This window comes from Stegodyphus dumicola, chromosome X1 (genome assembly GCF_044657685.1).
Source record: "Stegodyphus dumicola isolate Sdum_Otavi_A_Nest chromosome X1, ASM4465768v1".
In the NCBI taxonomy this organism is placed as follows: Eukaryota; Metazoa; Arthropoda; class Arachnida; order Araneae; family Eresidae; genus Stegodyphus; species Stegodyphus dumicola.
The window spans coordinates 60,347,171-60,372,938 of record NC_140780.1 but is presented as its reverse complement, the minus strand read 5'-3'; the positions used below and the strand labels follow the sequence as shown (position 1 = coordinate 60,372,938).

Genomic DNA, 25,768 nt, shown 5'->3' with positions numbered 1-25,768 from the left:
AAATTTTCTTTTCCTATTGGCCATCAGATGATTGACATGTACTCTGCTTCACTTTTAAAGCAAAACGTAACGCAGGACATGTTTTTTCTCCAAACTCCGTTTTCTAAGCAGTCTTTGTATCTCAACAATATTCTTATTTCATTGTTTCATTTATAAATTAAGCCAACTAAAAATGATATAACAGTATTCTGAGGTGGATGTTCATGCGTTCTAGCATTTCTAGTGTTGTCAAATAAAATAGGGTGGAAAATCGATCAAAATGTCATGGAACAAGATTTCGTAATATACCGGATTTTGCCAACCCCTGGTTTGGATTCAGTATGGCTTGAAAGTATTTGTTTTTCAGCTGGCAAATAGTACTTTTAGAATCGCGTTTGAATCCAAATGATGAGGCGTATTTAACTGTGAAATTCTATTGATTTCGTTAGAGAGCCTGTGATTCTGAGTAGCTCGCGTTCGTCTTTTCAGGCTACTCTCTCTCTTAAGCTTTTATTACGCTCGACCGTACTTTAGGTCCTTGATAGCTTCGCCGTTAATTAACGTTAAGGGGCCAAATCTGTTAGAATCTTGATAGCTTCGTCTATATCTTTTTAGTTAAGATTAGTTAGTTTTTAGACCTTAGTTTCTTAAGTTCAAGCCCGAGTGGAGGCTTTATTGTAACTTTATTGTAAGAAAATTGTAACTTTATTGTAAAGAAAGGAGTCGTCTGTTAAAAAGTTATTGGAATAATAAAGGGTAATTTCACCCTTCTTACGTTTTGTTCTCAGTCTCACGAACTCAAGCGATTATTTGCTTATCAGTTCTTAAGATTCCTCAACTTTACCTTAGATTAAAACACCTAGGAATCTTACAATTCTTCATTTAAAAATAAAGCTTATTCGTGTCTAAGATTACTGATAGCTTCAAGAAAGAAATTTACGATATAATAAAAAAGCGAAAACATAAAAAAAGTCCCTGTGCAAATAGCATACATTTTTACTAAAAACATATGTGTATGCAAACATGTTAAGTAGTTTATTTACGACATACACGATTATATATAATGTTGTAAGCGAAAAGGTACACCCAGTTGCTATATTATTTAATAAACTAACAATAATATTTATTTTACAGATGTGCCCATAATGAAGCGGTTATTACACAGGGTTTACTTAACGATAATCATAGGTAAGTAATTTATATATATTACATACGAATAATCAAAAGTCATCAAATTTAAACAGTATAATGATTCCAAAGGTTGAGGTTGAAATTCTTTAAATGCAATTAAAATATTGAAACATGAGCTATCTTAGTATTAGACAAGACTGAAATCTGGTCTAAATTATTGAAATATAAACAACAGTAAGAAATACCATACTGTTCAAGAGTGTATAAAAAAGAAAGGCTTAAAGTGTTTAGCTTCTTAATGTTCTAACGAAGTATGAGAGGTATGATTTATTGCATCTTAAATTGTCATTTACCAGAAGGGAAACATTTTCATTCGGCGTCTATTTCAAACCTTCTTAAGTTGTGGAGCACAGTGAGGTACATTTCATTAAAACTGTTCATTGAGCATAATTTGATTCTTTTTTCCCTAAACTCAGCATAAAACTTGTATTAAGAATGTTAGTATTGTTTTAATTTCCTAGAAACCCAGTTATCATTTTTCACAAAACTGTTAAGTATCATTAGAGATATCAATCTATTCTTAGTCCACTGAACATTTATAATTCTTGAGCGCTCTGAATGTATGTTTTAGCTTTTATTTACTATACTATCTTCCTTTAGGCAATGTAACTAAATTTCTCAACGAAACAAAGAAACAGTTCTAAATACTTTATTTTGCACCTTCAAGAAAGGATGGTTTACCGCTAGCGTGTGGAGCATCAATATGTGTACTCCTCCCCTCCCTTCACGATACTCTTTTACCTTGATGTGACAGTTGAGAACGCTTGCAGAAAATATCATGCATCAACCTGTCTTTTAATGTCTGAGAATGACAGTTCTTTGATTAAAATCGAACGATTATAGCCTCGCAAAATAATTCTTTTTAATGTGACCAAATAGTTTGCCAGTGGATTTCATAGAGTATTACTCATTTCAAATAAGTGGCTTTAAGCTATGAAGATAATATTCTGTTATACGGACTTGCTAAATAAGCTGAAAATTAAAAGATTTTGTATTATATAATTCATGTTTTATTGTTGATTTTGCTTTTAAATTCTATAACACATGGTACGAACCATTACAAATTATACCACTAAATTGTGATTCTTTATGTATTTATAACCTTTAGATTTCATTCTGGTCGTAGTTCTATGATTAATTTACAGCAGACTTAAAGTTATGGCTAATAAAGTAATTTTGTTATTAATTACTTAATGCATAAGAAGAATAAAAAAATATACTTTGGACTATTTAATGCTACTTTGAGAAGCGCATTATTTGGCAGGAGAGCGTTTAATGAATATTTGGGTATATCCATTATTTGTACTGCCTTCTTACAATAATTCGAAAGGCTAAAGCTACAAAACTCTGTAATTTACATATTGAATTTTATTTAAGTAATGTTGCATATTACATTATATGAACCAGTTTTTCTTAGAGCTCATTCACAATTTTAACCCTTATTGAAAGGATAATAATGCACGCTCCCCTAATTAGCATTAATTAGCTTTTTATTTGTATTCGTAAATAATTATAAATATACTATTTTTCAAAGCTTAGGAGCAAACTCTATTACTTTTATATTTAAGTTCTTATATTTTTTAACGAGATTGATTCTAAGAGTTAAATTTATTCAGCACACTGTAAATTGTTATGAAAGAATTACAAGTACTAAATTGTTGACTACTTATCTTCTTACTTTAGACCAACAGTTTAAATTTAAAATTTTATGCTTAAGATTCTCTTCTTACGTAAGACCAATAGTTTAAAATTTTATGCTTATTGTCATATAATTTTTAAATTATTACCTTATTTTGGCAATCCAACCTTAACATAATTTGATTCAAGGAACCTCCTCTGTAGCTGGTCCGCTGTACCTTTCAATAATTCTAGTTAATGCAGGACTACGTTCTTTCCATTCCATGCCCTGAAATGCAATAAAATGTAATTTATTTTGTCCTAATTTTGAGACACATAAATCAAAATTTCTAATTTAGATATAAATTATAAGTTCAGAAGTTTAACCAGTTTCATCTTAAATGCCTTAATCAATTTAATTGACGGTCAGCTGGGAAGAGCATGAAAAGAAGACATAATTCTTATCAAAGAATTAACAATATTGAAAATACAATGCATTTAACAACAATTTACAAATGTATAACACCGCTGAAATGTAATAAAGAAATTATTGCAGGCATGAAATTACGCTGGTTAACGAGCATGACATTAATATATTACAAGTCAATATTAGCGAGTACAGAGATCAGAAGAACTTTCTTTTGTTACCCTTTTACTTTATAAAAATCATTTCCTGGCATTCGATAATAATGATAAAATTCTGGAATAAGTCGATAGATATCTTATGTTACATATATTTATATTACATCCATTTATGTAGCATATATTAGCTGAGAATTCAAATATTGTAAGTGATCCTCTGTAACCTGCAACTGCAAAGTATATTTGTTCAGAATGAATCAGTTATTGGGAAATAAATCTCCTCTTAAAAGAAAACAAAGCAAATTTTCCAAATATTTGAAAAGTGTATAATCATAGAAATGTATTTAACCCTGAATATTCTATTATAAGACAATTAATAACAATGAAAACCAAAACAAAGTGTTCATTAGGAAAATATAGATAACATGATTATAAAGCGGAATAATGAAACTCACATATTTTCTATGCTGACATGACACATTCTATGAATATAATGATGTAAATAATAACTGGTCATCATTAGTCATGATAGTCTGAAGAAGAAATAATAATTTAATTATTCTTCTTAACATAATCGCTATATCGAGATAAGCAAAAAACAATCTCTTTAGTATTTTAATAAATCTTCACTAGAAAAAGAAATACAAATTATAAGTTACAAAAAACTTCATTGGAAAATAAGAAAGAGATCAGTTAATAACCAACGTTTTTGAAAGTAAACTTTTAAAAAGTAAACTTTCAAAAGAAGTTTTCTAGCTCCTACAAGTGACCGAGTGTTTAAGATCTCTGAATAATAGAAGGTTCGACACGTACAGAACCCCGATGAATAGGCTGGACGCACGAGAGTTTTTCAGAGTATCTTCACCCCCATATCAACCTGAATAAGAGCCAAAGTTCTTCGAAAATTCTTCACAAAGGCATCATTGCCTCACCAAAAAGTGAGGGTTAAGAACACTAAATATTTTTGGCTCGACCTGGGTTCGAGCCAATCGAACGAATGGGCTGCAATGTGGTTTTCTTCACATGTAATGGGAATGCGAGTCAGTTTTCCTTAGAAAACTGTCCACGAAAATATCCCTTCTCTTGTAGAGACATTAGGCCACTTCGAAGCAGGAAAGATGCAAAACGAGCAATGCCCTCGCCAGAGCTCGAACCATGGACCTCTCTAATACGCGTCGAGTGTGTTGATTACTACCCACTAAGGCATGCTAAGAAGCGGGGGAAATGCCTTACATACTCCCCCTTTTAAACGGCGACTGGGGTTTTAGGGGACCCAGTCGCCAAATCCTGGTGGGGAAGAATCATCATGCACCACCTTTTAGTTTGGGCGCCACTATAGAAATATTAGGTAAGTTTTTTTTAAAGCAGAAGAAATGTAAAATGAGAATGCCCTCGCCTGGAATCGAACCACGGTTTTCTCGAATATGCGCCGAGCGTGCTGATCACTACACCACGAAGGCATGCTAAGAAGGCGGGAGAAATACCTTATACTCTTAGAAAAGGTAAGCCTCACGCCCTCTGCCGTACTCAAATGATCTAACCTTTAAGTCTTTTGAAATAACAGAGATACGAGAAATTCCCTAGCATGAATGGCAAAATTAGGCAAAAAAATCTACCTCAGTATTGTGTTCATATTTAATAAAAAATATCTGATCATTTCAACAGATAAGCTGACTCGTGATTCTTTCATTCGAAGCAAGTACTATGCTAAATCTTACTAAACTGGTAGACAGTGTTCTGCAAAATACTTAATCTTGTTTACAATAGAACAGAAAATCGTTCCTTTTGAAATTCTGACTTTTCCGTTCAGATCACTACCAAACTATGCACGATATTTAAATAAATTCCATGACTTACTAGCTTTAGAAAGGTTAGTAATGGATTCAAAATTCTGATTTAAGAAATTATTCAAGTGAGAAAGAGCTTCTTATTTTGATGATTTTAGCCACTTGACATTTCTTTATAGGAATTAATAAAACTTAGAACATTTTATACTAGTTCCCGTTTCAATAAGTAAGTTATTCTTATGTAAAATAATTGCAACAGGTAGAATGTTTATTAACCTATAAGAAGTCGTTTACCGGAGGAAAATCAGTAGTTAATGCTCAAAACTATACCTGGAAAAAGTTGTCAAAATTGTATGGCTTAAACAGCTCTCATCCTTTAGAGATAATTTTGAGAACTTTACTTAGTTGCCGAATCAAAACTGAATTCCTGTTAATAAATATTTTCGAATTCTAACATGAATTCCAGTTTGGGTTTTATTTTAATTAGTCCAATTATCTTATTATTTCACCTGTACTATCACTTCTGCTTCTGTCCCCCCAATAGAATACTAATTAATGTCTCTAAGCGCAAAGTTCTTGAGTTTGAGAAAGAGACTTTGGCAGCAATGGCTAACCTGTTATTCAGTTACAACTCCCTCCCTTTGAGTCGCGTTATCGACTTTAGCTTTGCTAGCTGCCATTGCTTCGTAAAATATTGAGGGACGAGCTAAAACTTAGAAGGCGCGTGTTATTTTGTTTGTAATATTTGACGGTACATTTGTTCTATGTTTTCCCACAAACAGCAGTTTTTAAGTTTCTATTATAATATGTGTAACCATCAGACTAGCACATTAAAAAACAGATTTATTTGAAACTAAAGTATGCATTTACTGTATTTAGACAATACGACAGAACGATAATTATTTTCTCTAACTTTACGTTTCTATAAGCTGGAAGTTAAAAGAAGCGTAGAATTATACTTTTTTACAAACGAGAATTTGAAACACAACTTAATGGTTTTCGCACGAAAAGCATATTTGACAGTTCCAGATTCGAAGACCTATCATGAATGATTAAGCGGTTTTTACAGGAAGTCCTTAAAAGTTTAGTTAGTGATATTTAGGTCAATTTTGGTGATATGAGTATAACACTTTGTTTTATGATTTCTGCTATGAGAACTATTTCCCATCTACGGGTAAAAATTTGAGTTTCGCATATATTTGATAAAATTGTCACGTCGCCAAAGTTGTCATTACCTTAAGGCCTATTATTTGATTAATTTTTAAACAATAGGTCTGCAACCATCCATTTAATTCATATTTAGTAGTACATATTTTGAAACAAACTGCATGTTTAACTAAGATTATATCTATCGTGTTTACTCGAAAATAAACTCCCTCATTTTATTTTGCTAAACTTGTGTTTTAAAATGTTATAGGATTTTATAATTGCATATTCTGATAACTAAAATTTATAGAATCAGGTGAATTAGTATAATTATCATACTACAGAACAACTACACTATTTTAAAACTAAATAAGACACATAGGTAATTACCATACACACATGCATATATATATATATAGGGTCCGCCACTGAAGCGGGAAATTTTTAAGGTACTCAGTTTTTCATGAAATTTTATTATCTTAAAAAAACGCCGCTCAAGTGACAGCCATTTCTATGTAAACAATCATTTAATCTTAACCGAAAATCTTCCATCACTCGACGAAGCAGGTCAGGTTGAATCTGATCGATTTCTTGTCTGATATTTGTTTTTAATTCCGATACGCTTCGCAGTATATCAATGTACACTCTGATCTTCAGAAATCTCCCAAGAATTACGTCGCACGCAGACAAATCTGGGAATCTTGCAGATCACGAGATGTTTCCATGTTCTCACATGAGTCCTCATGGAAGACTTCTGGTAAACACAAAAACTGCCCAAAGCTTAAAATTCTCTTAAAACTGCGTAAAGCTGGCCTCATTTCGTCCCTCTATATAAAGTGCACTTCAAAGGGAAAACAATAAGCAAGCTAGACTTATGTTTTGAAAACGGGGAAGTTAATTTAATGGCACTTTCAGTGTATTTCCTTTTTCTATTTTAATGCATCAGATACTGAGCTTAGCTCGGAAAATTTAAATCCTAATTATTCTCCATATTTTTGCGCATCTACTTGAACTCAATACAATTGTATCCTATCCCACATCAATATATCATTTGATACAGCAATCATTGCAAGATGATATTTATCTGTCAGAAGCATCCAGTAAATTTTTCTCCTGCCAACAGTTCACTATACGAATAGACTAATTTGGAATTCAGAGAGACAGCGAGAGTCGCTTAAATATTACAAACCTCCCTCTAGCGCATGTGGGAAAGAGAGCGATCGTTAGTTATAGCAAGAGGAATCTACTGTTGTGAACGGGGACTCCATAAAAGATGTAAACCGCCATTTTCGCATTATCAGCACCTTGATAAAATCTTTCGACTTTCTACCTTGGGGATAGGGAAGCTGAATTTCTCAACTGGAGGTTTAAGTTTAAGCTTTAATTGATCAACTGAAGGTTTAAATTTAAAGTTTCGAGCATGAAACATATTGTATGCAATATTCATTGTGAAACGTGCATGGAGTTAAAAGAGCTGTGCACTGCAATTATATTAGATAAAAATTTAAGACAAATCGTTGCGCTACTTCTTAGAGAAATAATTGCTAGAAGTTTACACATTTGGCTGTATAAATGTAAAATGTCCGCACATTATAAGGGCATTTCAGTAAATATTAGCTAGGGGAACTATTTCTTGCGATGTTCCTAGTCTTCATTATATAAATCACAAATTAATACTTTATCTTTATTCTAAAAGTTATCGTATAAATTCAGAACTTAGTTTTATTTCTCTAAAAGAAATTTTCAATAGTAGTAATAAATTAGGCTAAAGAAGTAGTTTGAAAATTTGACTCCAAATAGTAAATATTTTTAAGTATATGTTGTAACGTAATGCTTCCTAAAAGCAGACTTGGAATTATAGCTAATTTTTGATTTTTTGATGGTGACAAATGCATCGACAGAAACATTCTTATCATTCAAAGTTAGATTTTTACTTTATTTGATTATGGAAAAGTATTCGAGGGTATCTGCCTAAATGGAGGAATGCCTTCGCGGAGGACGTTCTAAAGGGAACCTGATTCGTATACAGTTTACACATGGGAAAAACCACCGAAACGTCCATTCAGCCAGCCCTTTCACCAGGATTCGGAAACCGTGCTGAACTAGCAGTGTTCAGCTTCAAATTTTCAACCAGAAATTGTTTCCAGATTGTAATTGGCTACGTTAGAAAATATTAATTACTGATGTGGATTCAATTCGCCGGGAAAAAAATCCGAGTCTTAGAGTATAATACAAACTTAATTGATAGTAAAGCTTGTCACAGAGTTAAAACATGACTTTAAGGTTAGATACATAAATGAGCTGTAAATGCATCCCTAAAATCCAAACCAACTGATAAATGACGTTTATATAATAACAGCATTCACAATGAAGTTGAAATGCGGTATTCTAGCGTTAAATTTAATAAGTGAATCCAGTCTGGTGCTCCGTCTGGATAAAGTCTGTAAATAATTATAAAAAGGGGTATTGTTTGATATGTTATCAGAAGCCTTGAAGAATAGATTTAATGATTTCAGTAAACACGAATTCCTTCAATATATTTGTTACTCATTCCTTAGCTGAAATCAAGTTTTCCTGCAAATTTGGAAACGGAATATATAGTAGCTGCAATCAGATGCTCAAAGCAAAAGGAAAACTTATCTGAATGATATTTTTATAAGTTATATCTATCTATCCAAAGGAAGGTTTGCAGAGCTCCATAAACATTTTCTATTCATAATGACTTTTTCATAAACCTGTACATCGACGAGCCACATTTTTCCCGTATGATGCGTATTAAATGTTTAAATTATAACAAAAGTTTTAAGTTAAAAGTTTTAAATATACTCTTCGGAATCATTAGGCCTTTTGACAAATTATGTATAGGCAACATATGCTATCGGCAAAGTTTAAAATCTGGCATTCTATAGAATGCCTAGGCTTTGTATATAATGCCTAAAACTAACTGGCAATGTAGGAAACGATTCATATTTCACACATTTCTTAGGAATTCTATAGAATGCCAAATGACAAACCGGCAAAGTATAAAAGGCATTTTCGATTCGTTTCGAAGAGCCAAACAACTTACCAGAAGTTAATAAATGATGTAAAAAGGCCAAACTGACTACTAAGAAGGAACCATGGGACCACTGGCTGATAAATTGCCAGGATGTGTTGTTGTTTGTGGAAAACAATAGTACATTCATTTATCCTGTTACAGAAAGCATCAGTACTATACAATATTACGTCACGGACGCTAATCATTTTCCGTACTTTATGAAAGCTTATTTGAGTACTGAGCACGGAGACATGGCAGAATGTTGAAGGAACTTTTAACCAAATACAAAAACGTTACTCGTAATGATATTGAACTGCACAACCACATTTGTAAGCTCTGCCAGATAAAACAAAAAGGTATTAAAAAGGGCATTGCTTGTGACACTTATGATTGCTTCTGAATTCAATTTCCTTTGTAAGGTTCATATTACTGATTCCCAGTCTCAGATATATAGGAAATCGAAATTTATTATGTTGTACAAAGGCCATCTCACTATCTTTTTTTTCACATGTTTTGAATAAGTTTTTAATGCCACTCTTTCAGTACTTTTTCAAAATAACATTTGTATTTTTGAGGAATGAATGTCTTTTAAATAGTAGCCTCATTATAAACCCTTTTTGATACTTTCCCTAAAGAGCATTTGTCATTCTATAGAATGCCTAGGGAAAGTATTTAATAATTCTCATATTTCGTACTTTGCCTAAAATCGTCCGGAATTATATACAATGCCGGTGTTTCATACGGTAACATATAGATATAATGCTATTTGAAAAAACAAGCTTAAGGATTACATTAAAATATTATGTTCACACATTTTCCATAATATGTAGCTTTCTAATCAAAAGTTATCTGTGACTTTATCAGGTATGAAATGTTATGGATTATCCTGTAGCCGTTAACATTAGTGAATTTACAATTACTTTATTATATTGTGTGATTCTGTATGTGGTGTTCGGCGTTTCAGAGGGGTAGCGTGGCTCATGGTTTATCTTTGTAAGGCTCTGCGTTACCAAAGCTCTTGAAAAATTGGATGCACATATTTTAGCAGGTCATACAATATGAATCATAAACGTAGATAAGGGTCTCAATTATTTTTCTTAGTTAATGACTGAAAATAAAGAATATTTCCTGAAATTTCAAATGAGGTGACGTTCAGAGGTTTAATGTATGTTGAAGTGTAGTTTATTACGCATAAGAGTATGTATAGACTTTACACATTTCTTAACAGACTGCTAACTCTAATAAATGTGTTGTTACATTTGATAATGGTTTATGCTTAGTGTCATGTGCAAACATTACAAACACCTAAATAATTCCGAAAGATTATGTTATATGCAATTAAAACTGAACTGAGAATGTTAAGAAAATTGAATACAGAAAATATTGCTATTTGAAATGTAGCTGAGATAGTAATTTATCTACGGTATCTTGACATCCTTCACATTTATTTAGACACTCTGTTGGAATATTGCACAGTAATGAAAATTTTAGTGTTTCATATATTCAAACAGACAATGAACTAAAACCACGGAGAACTAAAATTTACGGAAATAAGCTAGAGCAGATAAGTAAGATAAGTAATTACAAACAGCATCATTATAGATGTTCTGCATAAGAAGTGCGAAATACATTTAAACACTAATGATAAAATTATTTCGAAAAGGAAGGAATTCGTTTCATAGTACATATTGTAAAATATAATAGCCTCTATAAAAAGGAGAAAATATATCATAAAAGTTAACTTCTTATCTAGAAACATAATGTAACTGGAAGTGTAATATCATAGTACGAAAGTATTAAATAAGTATTAAATAAGCTAAGCACTTCAAAATTAATTATAATAGCAATGAAGAACAAATTTCTTGAAGAAATAAATATTTACTGCTTTAACTGAAATTCTATCCTTTAATTAGTTGAATTTTTAAATACATGAAGTTAGCCGCTGGCATGATTTTAAATCTCCCTCATTTATTAATTATCAGTAGACTAAAAAATCTTTCTTTACGGAGACAAATGTTCTAACACTTGAATTAGCTGTAACACGCTGTTTTAAAACTGAACAAATGACTAGCAATATATAACTTTACTTTTATTTTTACACGACTTCAATTTTTCAGCTGTCTGTTGCATACCAAAATTCATCTTCCCTCCGGCAGAGAAGGACTCTTTTTAAAAAGAACAAACCCAAGTTCTACTTCTGTCTTCGAGTAAAATTAAATATGAGCTTTTCATTGTATTTTGTTTCTAGTATTCGTACGTTAGAAATGACTTCTGAAACAATAGTTTTCTTATTGCTTTGTCACCAGAACAATATATCAAGCCTGAGTTTTCTCGGGTAAGAAAGCTTTCTGAACATCGTGCTTCTTCTCATACGTTTGCAAATCATTCTTTGCATAAATTTATGATAAATCGTATTTATTACGTTTCTAAGTGCTTTTGACATTGAGTAGCATTTAATTTCCCTTACTGCCTGAAAAGACGATGCAGAAAACCAAAACCGTAGTAATAATGATTAGAATTCCTTGAGAAATATTTCTTCTCGAGGAATTCTAATCATTAAGGAATTATCATTATTCAGTGACAACGTATCTGTTTTATAATGATTGTAAAAGCAATCTGTTCAGAAAGAATAAAAAATTGTACATCGTTAGTGTTTTATTACTGGATGTGCTACAATCACTAAGCATCATGCATTCAATGTACTTATGTAGCTATCATATTTAGAACTCGTCTAACTAAATATGAATATAAATATTCTGAAAAGGAAACTCATCATTTACCACACATAATACATAACGGCTATTCATTTTAACCACCTTTTGCTTAAAATGTATACCACACATATGATGAAATTATAAAGTATTTTCTCCCTTCTTCCAGCATGACTTTGTGGTGTAACGGTAGCTCACTCGGCGTCTATTCGAGAGGTCCAGCTTCGAGTCCCGGTGACGGCGTTGCACATTTTTCATATTTCCTGTTCCAAAAGAGCCTAATGACTCTACAAAATGACCAGAAAGGTTTTTGTATCAGCATCAATTGTGAAGCAAAAAACAACAACTTGAAAATTTAGATCATATATTTTACAGCAAACCAAAAATGATATGACACTTATAATAAACCTAAGTGTCTTTGTAAATGTAAGGATTTAAAGATATTTCCCTCAAGCACTGCTGTGGTAAGTGTGGAATGCATATCAATCGGGGAAACCTAATATCCTTGTTTAATTTCCGAGAAAACTATAATCTTATTTTTCAGAAAATTTCGCTCAGAAACTCCTGGCGGTTCTACAGTTTGTCAGAAAGATACATTAACTCAGAGTAAAAATGTTGCCTACCGAAGTCGTTATTTAACACAATAGCAAATATTTTCTAGTATTCGAAACCTGTTTGTCTTAGGAAAGGAGCTCCTTGGAGGGAGCTTTAAGAAGAATTGGGTTTGATTCAGTTTACGAAAAAGAAAATCCAAAGCAGCCATACAGTTAGCCCCTTAAATTTCCCATGCATGGAATCTGATGTAACATTTATATCCACAAAACAGCTAGTAATTTAACGTAAAGACGAAGTTAAGAAAGCATTTTAGGTTCAGGTACTTGTGCAATGGATTGATGTTTCTTATTCTGCTTAAATATTTTCTTGAATTAATTTAGATCCACATAGATTTTTAGTGATGTTGATATGAGATTTAGATGTCCATAATATATGTTTTGTCTAGAAACAATGCATAAACATGGAACATTTTACCTGGTTAACTGCCTATTAGATCCGAAAGATGTTAATAAATTATTAGAAGGTTAATTTCCGGTAGTAACAACAACCATTATACTGAAATTTTATAATGGTTTGATCACGATAAAGCATGCGAGCTTATCTGCCTAAGGGAAGGGATGTCTTGAGGAATGTTTCAAGGAAACTGCTTTTTTATACACGTTACACATGGAAAAATCCATAGAAATTCCCATTCAGCCAGGCCGTTCGTCGGAATTCGAACCCACGAACATTTGTATTATGATTCCCCTAATTACTAGTTCCAGAGAAATGGACGGAGACACATACTCGAACTCGCTTCTTTGTCATAAAGCAATGCTTGCTAAGAAAGTTAATTTACAGAGTTGAAGTCGCTTTTCGAAAGCAGATCTGACTGAGCACTTATATCGTAAGGAAACAGTTGTTTGATACTATCTACATAAAGTTTCATATTTTATAATATTCTCGTGACGGTTCAAATTGTTTTCACGAAACTATCCAATTCACGAATGTTCCACATTCCATAAGGTTTCTAAAATTTAACCCGTGTAAACAGATTAAATTTTTAATTTTCCTTTTTTAAAATTAAATTTGCTATCAGCTCTAATGACAAAGAAGTAAGTTTATTTTAAAATTAATTTTATAGTTTTTCGTGGCGGCTTTTTACTTATTACCCCTGTTTTAGTGTCCTAAAATAGTGAATCTAAAGCCGAATGTTCAAATATTTAAAAAATATATATATAATTTGGAATTCTCGAAAAGAATACATAAGAACAAAATATCCATAAATGGAGCTTTATTACGATAAAGCTTGCGAGTCTATCTGCCTAAGGGAGGGATAGCTTCGTGGAGAATTTTGTTTTAGTATTTTGCAGAATTTCATCTTGACTATTCGAGGAAGAATACTTCAACACATTCTGCCATCAAACGAATTAATTTCAAATCCTATGTATAGCTCCTTTTTTCTGTTAAAGATTAATAACTTAGATTCTTTCGATCAAGAAATTAATTAATTGCAACGTTTGAGTTATAACACAGTTATTCTCTTTAAAAATGCTGAAATCCAATGCTAGATTAAACTATGCTGTAAATAAACAAAAATATTTGATACAAATTACCCGTAAAGAGATACAAGATCTAATATTAACTGTTTTTAATAGTGATTGTTTCTTTTATTATTTATGATTTTTGTTACCGTCTTTAGCTTCCATCTGAAAATTCTTCTGTTCCATTTTTATGGCTACGAAATCTGCCACGAAAACGCAGATGAATGAATGAAACAGCAGCCTTAAATCAAACTAGGACTATCTTAGAAACACCTTGGGCCCGTGTATGCGTCAAAATATCATCTCAAAATCTTAGCTGTGCAGAACTAGCTAGAATTAGAGAATGAGTAACAGGACGAAGACCTTACAAATTCTTACAAAAAGTGCATGATAAAATCATAATCCCCTGTCTATCCCAATTCATTACCGGACATAGTGCAACTTATTTTGTGAGTTTTTTCCCAGATTACTATTTGTTTAATTATTGGTAACTAAACACATTATAGTTTCAAACAGGTACTTAGAATATTTCGAACAATTGCAAATTATCTAAACATTCGGATTCATTTCTTTAAGGATTGTAATAATTGCATTATATAATTAATGCAAAAACAGTGTTATTACTTTTGTGAAAATACTGTCAAGCTACTTCTAGTTCTGTGAGTGTTGATGCTTTTATTTAATGTCCGATATTTATTCAGCTACTATTTTGAATCCTAGAATTACATTAAAATTATACTTAAATACTCTTGTCTAAAGCTATTCATTTAGAATTCAAAACTTAACAAGATTTTCTGCAATGTATAGATTCTGTTTAATCTAATTTCATTTATTTACTTTAGTTTGTAAAAAAATTGTTTTTTAAGTTTTATTTTCATGTGCACAACTTATGTTTCAATTATTATTTAGTATGCAATCAGTTTATGTTATCTGTAATGTAAAATTTTTATATGCATCTGTTATCTATTTGCATTACAGTGATAGGATTTCGTTAACGCGAGCAGATTTTAATAATTATAACACTGCGGTACGCTGTTATTTTCTTGCAATCAAATTCAGACACATGTTGCTATATGCTCCTTGTTTTTACTGGAGGTATATTCTACATTTGTTGTAAAACAAGAAAGAAGCACAAATTCTCTATCGAAAATGTGTCCTGTTTCCTTCTATTTTACTCTAATTCCAGGTGGAGTAAGACTTGCTATTTATTACATTGCTTTGCATTTCTAATCATTTTCAGATTCTAATATGCTGTACCTATCACGGAAATTTTACGCTGTTTTTCGGCTTTCTTTATGGTGCAATAATTTTGTAGTCAGAATTGTATATAGTTCTAGTCAGCTATATTTGAAAGTACTCCTCTTTCAAAGCAGTATATTCAATAAAGTTCATGTTAAACATTTCAATCATAATCCGATTTTAGTTGCAACACACAATCTTCACTGTATTCCGCTTAGAAACATAAACACTGTCACTAAGCACTAGATCCATTTCAAGATCATTCCTTTCAGAACAGTTTCAGGCCTTTATCACTAATCATTTCTTGGCGCATGTGATGAAAAATTATAATAATAAAAATCTGAATTAAATATCTCACTAACTCTTATTGAAAATGCACAGTAACAAAGCATGTGATTCAGCAATCCTACTTTGTACCTGAATTTCAAGCTATGCCATCGACTTTCTTCAACTTTGTAATCAAGTAATGTCTCTGAATTTCTCTCATAGATTTTATTTCGTACTTTGCAGTCTTTGCAGTCTGTGTCCCCCATGCATTTTCAATAGGTGCAAAACACGCTAAACCAGTAACTGAAGATTTAACCTTTTTCAAATAAAAGTGAAAAATCATCGTTAATACTTGTAGTTATTAAAACAACTAAATCATCCTGAAATGTTTATTTTAATATATTCTTCTTATTCTTGATATTCTCTACTTTGTAGAGACTTTAGGTTTTTTGGAAGCAGGAGAGATGAAAAATGAGCAACACCTTCGCCTGGAATCACGGACCTCTGAAATATGCGCCCAGCGTGCAGACCAGCACACAACGAAGACATGCTAAGAAGATGGGAGAAGTACCTCACATATTTCCCCTTTTAAACGGCGACTGGGGTTTTTAGGGGACCCAATCGCCAAATCCTGAGTGTGGAGAATCATCATTCATCACCGTTTTAGTTCGGACGCCAGTATAGAGACATTAGTATTTTTTGGAAGCAGGAGAGAGGAAAAATGATTAACTCCTTCGCCGGGAATCGGACCAAGGACCTCTGGAATACGCGCCCAGCGTGCAGACCACCACACTACGAAGGCATGCTAAGAAGGCGGAAGAAACTTTATAAAGATTAAAACTGTATAAAGGTTATAACATTATATCTTTATAAGGATTCATTCCATATTCTTCAATACATCCTAAAATGTTATATTCTCAGTACCTAAAGTAGGTAACTAGCTCTTTTTAAATATCTAAGCTTTAATTGTCTGAGTGCAGAACATGGTTCTAATACTGAAAGTACATTCGGCGAAACTAGAAAACCAATAAAAGGCGTTTACTTTAATATTGATAGAGAACTGATTACAATCTACATGCAAGCCTAAATACAATTTTATAACGAACTTCAACCTAAAACATTAACAGTTCAGCGATAATATCAAAGTACACCAAGACTCCAATTTAATTGACTGTTTTATCTAATTAAATGAATTAAAAGCTTTGGCAAGTCCCCTAAGCGTGAATTTCAGAAAGTATTGGACACTTCATTATCAGCTTCGTTTCTGTGCGGGGCGATTGATGTAAAGTTTGCTGAGAAGCAGTCTCCCAGTCTCTCTGGTTACTTCTTTCTGGTTAGTTTGTAAGGTTTAATTTTATTTGAATTAAACATCTATTTTTACTGTTACGACTATTCGTCTGGTACTCTCATTTCCTAGGCACCAGACATCCCACAGACACGTAAAATAATATACAGAAACAACATATACAGAAACGGCTAACTTATTCCTACTCGAGAGTTTGCTGTGAGCAAGGTCCTTCAATAATGTTTGAGACTTTTTCACAAGTCTCTAACAACTCTGTAATAGATGTCTGATAGAAAAATGAGTTCAGAAGCGAACCATTTCGCTTCTTTGATGAGAGTAGGTTAGTAGGTAGTTAGGAACTGAGTTCGGAGAATTCCCTTAGCTAACTTAGGGAAATTAACACAAGATTCAGCAGCCTGAAATACTAAATTGGCTGTGTTAAATTTACTGGGGTATTATTCATCAATGTACAAAATAATTCCCTTCAGCATGGTTTAAATTTTATACCGAAGCCTCTATGTTTCTTTAACTGAATCATAATGCATTGAAAAGTAACTGATGAGTGATAATTCTAGTGCAGCATTTCAACAGAATAAAATTAACAACAGATCATTAAAAAAACACAGTAAAGAATCGTTATAAAGGGTAGATAAAGAAATTTACTAATTTGATATTAAACTATTTTATTTAAAATAGCTTACTTTCATTTAAAACAGGGGTTCTCGAAATAAAAAAGAATTTTCATAGATGGACTATATTTATTTAATTTCAGATTGCTTTACTCAGATCAAAGGCTGAAGGCAAAGGTAAGGTTAGGAGAGAATGAAATCTTTGTCATCCAAAAGCAAGGCAGAAAACGTTAATGCAGGTTTCATGTAATGACTATGAAACCAATAGAAACATTTTACTCTTTATATTGATTTGGTGAAATAGTAATTTATGTATCAAAACTGTACATTGTGTCACCAAAATTTCGTATACAGGCTTGATTTTCCCAGCCGTTGGCCTTGTATTTCTAATCACAAAATATTCTAAATGACGCCAATTTCATGCTTTGCCATCTGCAAATAAAAAAAAATACTTACTCTGTAAATATTACAAAAACTAGCTTTTTATGCGACTTCTGTCTCTGTAATCGTATTTTGAAGCAGTTTATACTTATTACAAAAAATAAAACACAAAACGCTTGACATCAGTACTGTAAAAATTCATTGAGATAATAGTGTCAAAATTTGCAGTTTTTTTCCGTTTTTATCAGCTTGTCTTGAAGGGTCGATTAAAAAAAACTAGCATAACTCCAGATCTATTTTTTCTCTTTTTGATGTCATCCAGTGGCATTCCTTCGAAATTTATTAATGTGTAATACGTTTAAATTCATAATTTTCATACATATAATATGTCAAAAGAATTTCACAAATCTAATTTATACGTTTCCAAAGGCTAAAGATGCTTCTTGTTTTATGATGTTTAATAACCTTAGAATCGTTACATTACAATAATACAGAAAATTCATTAAAATAAGACATTTAAATTTTTAAACTAAGTGATGTCACGAATTTTTTGTGCACTGCAGCTTGCCTCTATTTTTTCAAACTCGACCTCTATAAAATTCTGCGAACGGTATCTTTTTTCTTGGGGGGGGGAGGAATGATTATAATGGTTAATATTTTTGACAGTATTCTGTATAGCAGTACTCGTCACTTAATATATTAACAAAAAATACCTTAAACTGCTATTTTCTTTTTAATTACGTATGAAAGAAAATATTTCTTTTTGAATTTGTATATGACCTCTTTACTTTCAGAAAGCATCATTTCAAGTTCTAAAATTAAATGACTCGGCTAATTTCTTTCCGGAGGAAAAATTTTAAATGTTTTATTTTCTAGAATGTGATATATTTTTACTAAATATAATTATAGCAGTCGGTGGCGGTATAAAATTTAGATTTCGCAGTTCTTAAGAAATTGATTTGGTAAACGTAATAATGTTAATCCCTTAGTTCAGATAGCATTATAAACTTTTAATTTAGGAAATTAAGTATGGCTTTAATGCCCATTTAATAGCTAATTACGATACAGTTTTATTTTAGATAAATAATTTAGTAACTTTGTTCCATGCTGTTACTATAACGAAACATTTGCGTTTGATTACTCGAAACGTTATTTTACCTGAATAAGTTGAGTCTTTAGGTTTTTTGAAGAAGGAGATGCGAAAAATGTGCAATGCCCTCTCTGGGACTCGAACCTGGACCTCTGGAATATGCGCCGAGTGTGCTACCGTTACAACCCAAAAGCATGCTGGAAGGTGTGTGTGCGTGTGAGTATGGCAAAGCCTCGAGGGCTATCTGCCTAAGAGGAGGGATGCCTTCGTGGAGGACTTTCTAAGGGAAACTGGCTCGTATACACGTTACACATGGGGAAAACCACGAAAACGCCCATGCAGCCAGCCCGTTTGCTGGATTCGAACCTCGAACCGAACTACCAGTGTTCAGCGACTTTACCGCTCGGCCGCTGGTGGGCCCCCATGCTGGAAGGAGGAAGAATGCACCTTATGAAGTTTTTGCGCTACGTTTTCTAAACCGGAGACATTTTTCCTTTTCTTAAATAAGCAAAATCATGAGAGTTTGATTTCATTCGTATCTAACACAACTCCAAATTGACTTAATTCACTTTATAATACATGATTCAGGTTACTGAGCTATATTACAATATTATTCTAGTGTGAAGTATCTTAACATTTAATTAAGTATTCTGAACTATATTTATCAACGTACTTTTAAATACTCTGAAAAAACATTAATAATTAATGTGCAAACTATAATGGATAAACTTAATAATGTATCGTATACGGATATAAAACAAAACTAAATACAAATATTAATTAATTAAACATCGCTTGAGCTTTCATAAAATGTTCTATAAATACCAAAAATAATTAAGATAATTCACACGAGCAAAATTTAGTAAGAACAATTCTGCCGAAAATCATTAGTGTTAGGGAATGAATGAAATTCATAAAATTTAGGTTTCATTGATTAAGAAAAATATAATTTATTAAGAACATTTACCTTAGCAAATTTTAGTAAAAGCTAAAAATTAAAAATTAAGAGATTTAGGGATTCGGGACAGGAAAAATCTTGATAAAAAATCAAGTCTCCGGATTTCACCGGGAAATTTGGCAGCCATAAAAAGATATAAGGAGCGTTAATTGTATCATTTATAATTATTTGCATTATATCGTAATGTTCTGCATTGTTAACAATATGAACATAAGTTAAAAACGAATTTGTATGTTTTCACTAAATTTATAAATATATTCCTATAATATATGCTCTATTTAAAAACCTATATTACGATAATAAGAAAATTTGCAAAATTAAATATATTCTAATTTATACTTGTTGCATTTTTAAAATGGCATAGAAAAACAATAAGTGTGCTAAAGTACTAATGATATTTGTGCGATACTAGCGTTCCGAACATTTGCCATAGCATTTTTTTCCCAATGCAAACATTTATTAGGATAAGAAACAAACCTATTAGTGCTACTACAATTGAAATGAGTAAATGATAAGATAATTTTCTATTCAAGATGGTCGAGCGCACTTTTTTTTAAATAAGCAGAAAATTTACCGATAAGTATCACTAGTGCGAATTGAAAAAAAAAAAATTAAAAGCTCTCTGAAAGCCAAAGATTTCTAAAAGCAAACGCAGTGATTCAATCACATTAGAAGAGCAAACGTAGGGAAAAGTTTGTCTTCAGATAATAAAATGACGAGGGGGAAAAGTGAAAGCATAAAAAAGCCCTTCAGTTTTTATTATAATCAGTTTAAGACCATCAACGAAACTATTTAAATTTTTGCTTTGGCTTTTATTCAACATATCCTTCAACATTTAATTAAACTCATTGAACTCGGTAATAAGAATAAAATGATGTACTTTCAACAATTTTTTTTTTCAATTTAAGTTTTTCTATGCCTGGTATAAAATAAGGATGGATAGAATTATATTGTTACGTGAGTACTAAATATAGGCAACAAAATCTGCTGCACGTTCATTCTTTAGAAAACCACAAATTTGTATATTTACAGAGGGTGTTTACACACATATTGAAAACGATTTCGAGACCGCTTAATTAAAGTTAAAAAATGTAAACGGTACTTTTTTAAACGTTTGATATCATAGATTATTTTCTGGACTCTAGGTCTACGTCTTGATTTCCGTGATAGAGAGGCCTTTTTGTAAAATTTCCAGGAGTATGGATTTCCACTGCTTTCCAGACTTCATCAGTCATGGTGGCTTTGAGCTTAGAAAGAGGGCTTTTCAAGAAAACAAAGACACAATAATCCATAAATAAATCATCAGGGGACTTTGTAGGAATAAGTTAAAAGGTGTTTATGCAATATCCGTATCAGTCTTAATGGTTTTAAGGAATGCAGTAATATTTTTCGAAGTATGACTTGCTGCCTTTTCTTGGTGTCGTTTCACACTTTGAAAGTCATCGGAACAAAGAAACAGAATTCGTTCTGTAAATATCTGACGTAATGCTTTCTCTTGTTAATACATTGAGTTGATTTTAACATGTTTTCTCACTCTTCTAATTTTCAATTTCACGTTATAACAGAATCTTGCAATAATCATAAACCCTGTACTAAAACTTTCTTTCATGCTTCATCAAAGGTCGCAATGTATTTCTACTTGTCTCCAGATAAACTGTTTTCATACAGGGCTCTACAAATTTTTCTGCGTTTCGCCACATGCTTCGAAAAAGCTGGTGAACATAATATTTTTTTACCTGCTTTAATTTATAAATCTTGGTTTAAAATTTTATTTATTGTTACTACAGACGTATTTAAAGATTTTTGCAATTGATTTCTGCGTCGACGAATCTTTTCTTTTTAACATTAATTTAATTTTATAAAATTAGGAACTCTAGGCAAATTTTGGTGGGAATTCATTTAGTGTCTTGCTTTAATGAAGAAGTAATAATTGACGGTTCTGTTGCTTGGTTATTTGAATATAGCAAAGCTAAGAGGGCTTTAATGGAGGCCCTGTTGAGGGAAACTGGCTCTTATTCACGTTGCACATGAGGAAACCCACGAACATCAAACATGCAACTAATCCCATTCGTCTGGGTCTGAACCCAAGCACGCCGAATAACTAGTATTCTAAGGTCTGAAACATTCGGCCGCTAGTGGCCCCTGTTGACGCTTTTTCCATTTTCGATCAATAATGCTGCTTATTTTGCACTTATAAATTTTACTACCATGCCTTTTAGAGCGTTTTTGAATTCTGAAACATGAATAATTCTCTTTGAAAAGCGCAAAAACATATTCTCGAATGCACAGCTTATTTACATGCGGCATTTTGAAAGAAGAAAAATTTAAAAGCAGCAGAATATATTTCTCCAGTGTTCAATACATTTGGTTTTTTCAATTCTTTATCGAAATTCTTCTAAAAATGTGTAAACACGCTCTGTTTTCTCTAACTTCGTCGCGCAGATCATTAAACTAGAAAACATAACAAAAACTCGATACCATAGAACATAAACTAGATAACATAGAAACAAAAAAAAAGGTATTTAACACTTATCCAAGCTCTATAGAATCGGGAAATTGCATTTGAATAGAGAAAGTTATTTTATTATTTTATTTATTACGTGCTCCGACCTTAGGCACTACACGGAAAGGGAGGGATGCCCCGTGGAGGTCTTTTTAAGGGAAACTGGCTCGTATCCACGTTACACATGGGGAAAACCACGAAAACGCCCATGCAGCCAGCCCGTTCGCCGGGACTCGAACCCCGGAACGAACTACCAGTGTTCAGCGGCTTTTACCGCTCGGCCGCTGGTGGGCCAATAGAGAAAGTTGATAATGTTTTTTAAATTCCTTTCCTCTTCAAACCGACATTAAATTAAAGTTATTAACAAGTAATAATTAAGAATTTAATTACTAATACTATCGCCTGAAAAATCAAAGACCAATTCATTTATTATATTTTCATCTAATTTCATCATTGACAGTTTAAAGTCTACAGTTCAAAACTAACTTAGAAACAGAAAAAGAATAAAAATAAAATTCTGATATCAGCAGGAATGTCTTAAAAAAAACTTCGCGGAAAATCATAGAAAGGCTTATCATTTGTATGAGATATTTTTTCCCTAAGGAAAAAGTTGGAGATTTTAAGATTAACAAATGAATCTTTTATTGATGGTATTTAATCGAATAGGATTGCAGAGATTATGTCAATCATAGAGATGACATTATTTTTTATTCCCAATGGCACAGACTTGCCAAAATGAGTAAGAAATAAACACAAACACAGAACGAAATACAAAAAAGAAAGTCATTGTCTCATTCGACTTCTTGTCTCCCAGTACCACTCCACCAAGTTAGCACCAGAAAGATGTGTGTGTGTGATTATGGTAAAGCCTCAAGGGCTATCTGCCTAAGGGAAGGGGTGCCTTCGTGGAGGAATTTCTAAGAGAAACTAGCTCGTGTACACGTTACACATGGTGAAAACCACGAAAACGCCCATGCAGCCAGCCCGTTCTCGGGATTCGAACCTCGAACCGAACTACCAGTGTTCAGCGACTTTACCGCTCGACCGCTGGTGGGCTTAGCCTCCTAAAGAGCTTAATACAGTGGCCATCCAATGACGTGGTCCTCACGAAGGGTACAGGTAAAAGTATGGGAAACAGTAGCGATGTACAATGAGGCAGCTGGTAATGTCTTCCCCTAGTACTAAAAAAACGGTGATCGCTTTATACGAATTTACAAAGAAAGGTTGAGGAAATCGGAAGCTAAGACTTTCCAAATGATATATTTACCTATTATGGAGAGAGTACAGTAAGGATTCGGAAAGATAACCAATTTTAAAGAAGTGTCCGACCAAACAGTCATGCTGAATGAAGAGTTTAAAATTTGCAATCATGGCAGGGCCAGTGAGGTACCTTTATTCGCTTCAGAAACCTTCAACATTTGGAAGCAATTAGAGCCCTGAATTTCTCATAATGTCGAGAAGAAAATAAATTCTTGATAAGATGTTTTATCGTACAAAATAGGACAATGCTATGTGTGAGTTGTAATACGCAACACCCTTTTTCGCCAGCGCATCAGCTTGTTCTTTGCCACTTAGTCCACGATGACCAGGGATCCACTGAAGAACAATCTTTTCCATAAATTAACCATCAATTAAAACTTTTATATGGGTCGTTGACTACACAAAACGTGTCCCAGGAGGAAGGGTTGTGAATAAATGCACTGGATAGCAGATCTGGAGTCAGAGAGAATGACGGCCTTTCGAAATTTATCACAGCGAATGACCAGTTTTCTTCAAATCGCAACTTCACCATCAAAGGCTGTTCGGAAACTTCCAGTAGGGTAATAAAATGAGAAAGTTCACAAACGATTACCGAGTAAGTATTAGTGTTGTCATTAGAAAACGAACCGTCCGTATAGATGCTTATCTAGTCAGGTTCAGCGTACCTTTTGTTGACCCCTTTCGCCGTCTTCTCCTGTGCGCGAAAATTTCCCCCCAGCGGCCATCTGTTTTTCGTAGCGTGTAATGTTGTTTTCTCTGTACATCATAACTTTCCATACATAACTTTCGTAGTGGATGAATGTCAATGAATATTAAATAAAATTATAAGGAAATAAAGCATAATGGAAAAATAATAATATCTCTGCTTATTTCTAACAGCAGGATAATTTGATAACATCTGACCCAGGCGGTCCACTCTTCCTAATTTGTTGTTGTAATTTTACTTTGACAATTATTGGTTTTCTTACAGTTCTTTTCCGTCCGTGTTCCAACACCAATCATCGAGTTATTACGGACTGTACTCATCAAACGTATATCCTTCTTGTCTTTCCAATACACAACCTCATTTTTTCTCTTTTTCTGCTGAGTAGACGTTAAAGCTATCTCTCACTGTCTTGTATCTTATGTAAAATGGCGCGAATATTCCTAAAACCCGGGGGGCAAATTCAATTGGAAATAGAATGCCTGATTAGTGCTACCCTCTAGGAGGTATAATGTAGAAGAACGCTTGAGGCGCGTTAGAGCCCCCTGCGGAAGTTTCACTTGAACGCGCTAGCCGCGTTAAGGACGACGAATAGGTTAAAGTCTCCTGAGCAAGGATTCGAAGAACTTCGGGAGCAGTTATCATATTGGGGTATTGAAAGTTTAATTTGGCCTTATTTTATGCATTAGTAGAGTATTACGTGGTTTCAAAATAGTACCCACTGTTACAGGGAGAGGAAGGGGAATCCTGCAGTCCAGGACTCTCTGAATAAAACCTTTTTGTGTTTTAAGATTTCGAGGTAATCTTGTTATTTTAAATTAGGTTATTAAATTATTAACCTTAACATTAGGCTATTTTAAAGCTGGAGGCATAAAATATGTGCAATGCTGTCGCCGGGACCTTTCGAATGCACGTCGAGTATGCTACCGTTACACCACGAAGGCGTGCAAAAAGGAGGGAGAAAATAGGGACGTTTCCCTTCCTTCCTTGTGCTGCGTGCCACTGAGCGGCGTGGAAGCACAGAAAAATTTTGAATTCAAACTATATACATTCTGATAATTTTTTCCAAACGACATCCTTAAGACGTAATAAGTTTCATATAGAATGGTAGTTTTCTCTTCGAAGACTCTCTTCACTGGTTTAATATTAATCAACAGCAGAATTATTAAGAAGCCTGTTATAAAATGCTGGGTTTATTTAAACGAGGAAAACACTTACATTCATGTGCGACATCTTTGTTGAATAGCTCATATTAACTTGTAGTGTACAGTCATTAGATTATTTTGAATAAGGAGACGGGGAAAATGTGCAATGCCCTGGCCGTG

General features: G+C 32.9%; 1 protein-coding gene and 1 long non-coding RNA gene across 3 annotated transcripts in view; one reads left to right on the top strand and one right to left on the bottom strand.

The window, feature by feature from the left end:
* Positions 1–25,768, bottom strand: part of LOC118185692 (transient receptor potential-gamma protein-like) — a 438,602-nt gene that overhangs the window by 299,336 nt on the left and 113,498 nt on the right. For both annotated transcript variants that reach the window (XM_085808683.1, XM_035355739.2), the window contains exon 2: positions 2,958–3,076. The gene's annotated coding sequence lies outside the window, so the exon portion shown is untranslated. The remainder of the gene's footprint in view (positions 1–2,957; positions 3,077–25,768) is intronic.
* Positions 1–25,768, top strand: part of LOC146993158 (uncharacterized) — a 119,322-nt gene that overhangs the window by 47,030 nt on the left and 46,524 nt on the right. The window contains exon 2 of the long non-coding RNA XR_015038795.1: positions 1,114–1,167. This is a non-coding gene — a long non-coding RNA (uncharacterized LOC146993158). The remainder of the gene's footprint in view (positions 1–1,113; positions 1,168–25,768) is intronic.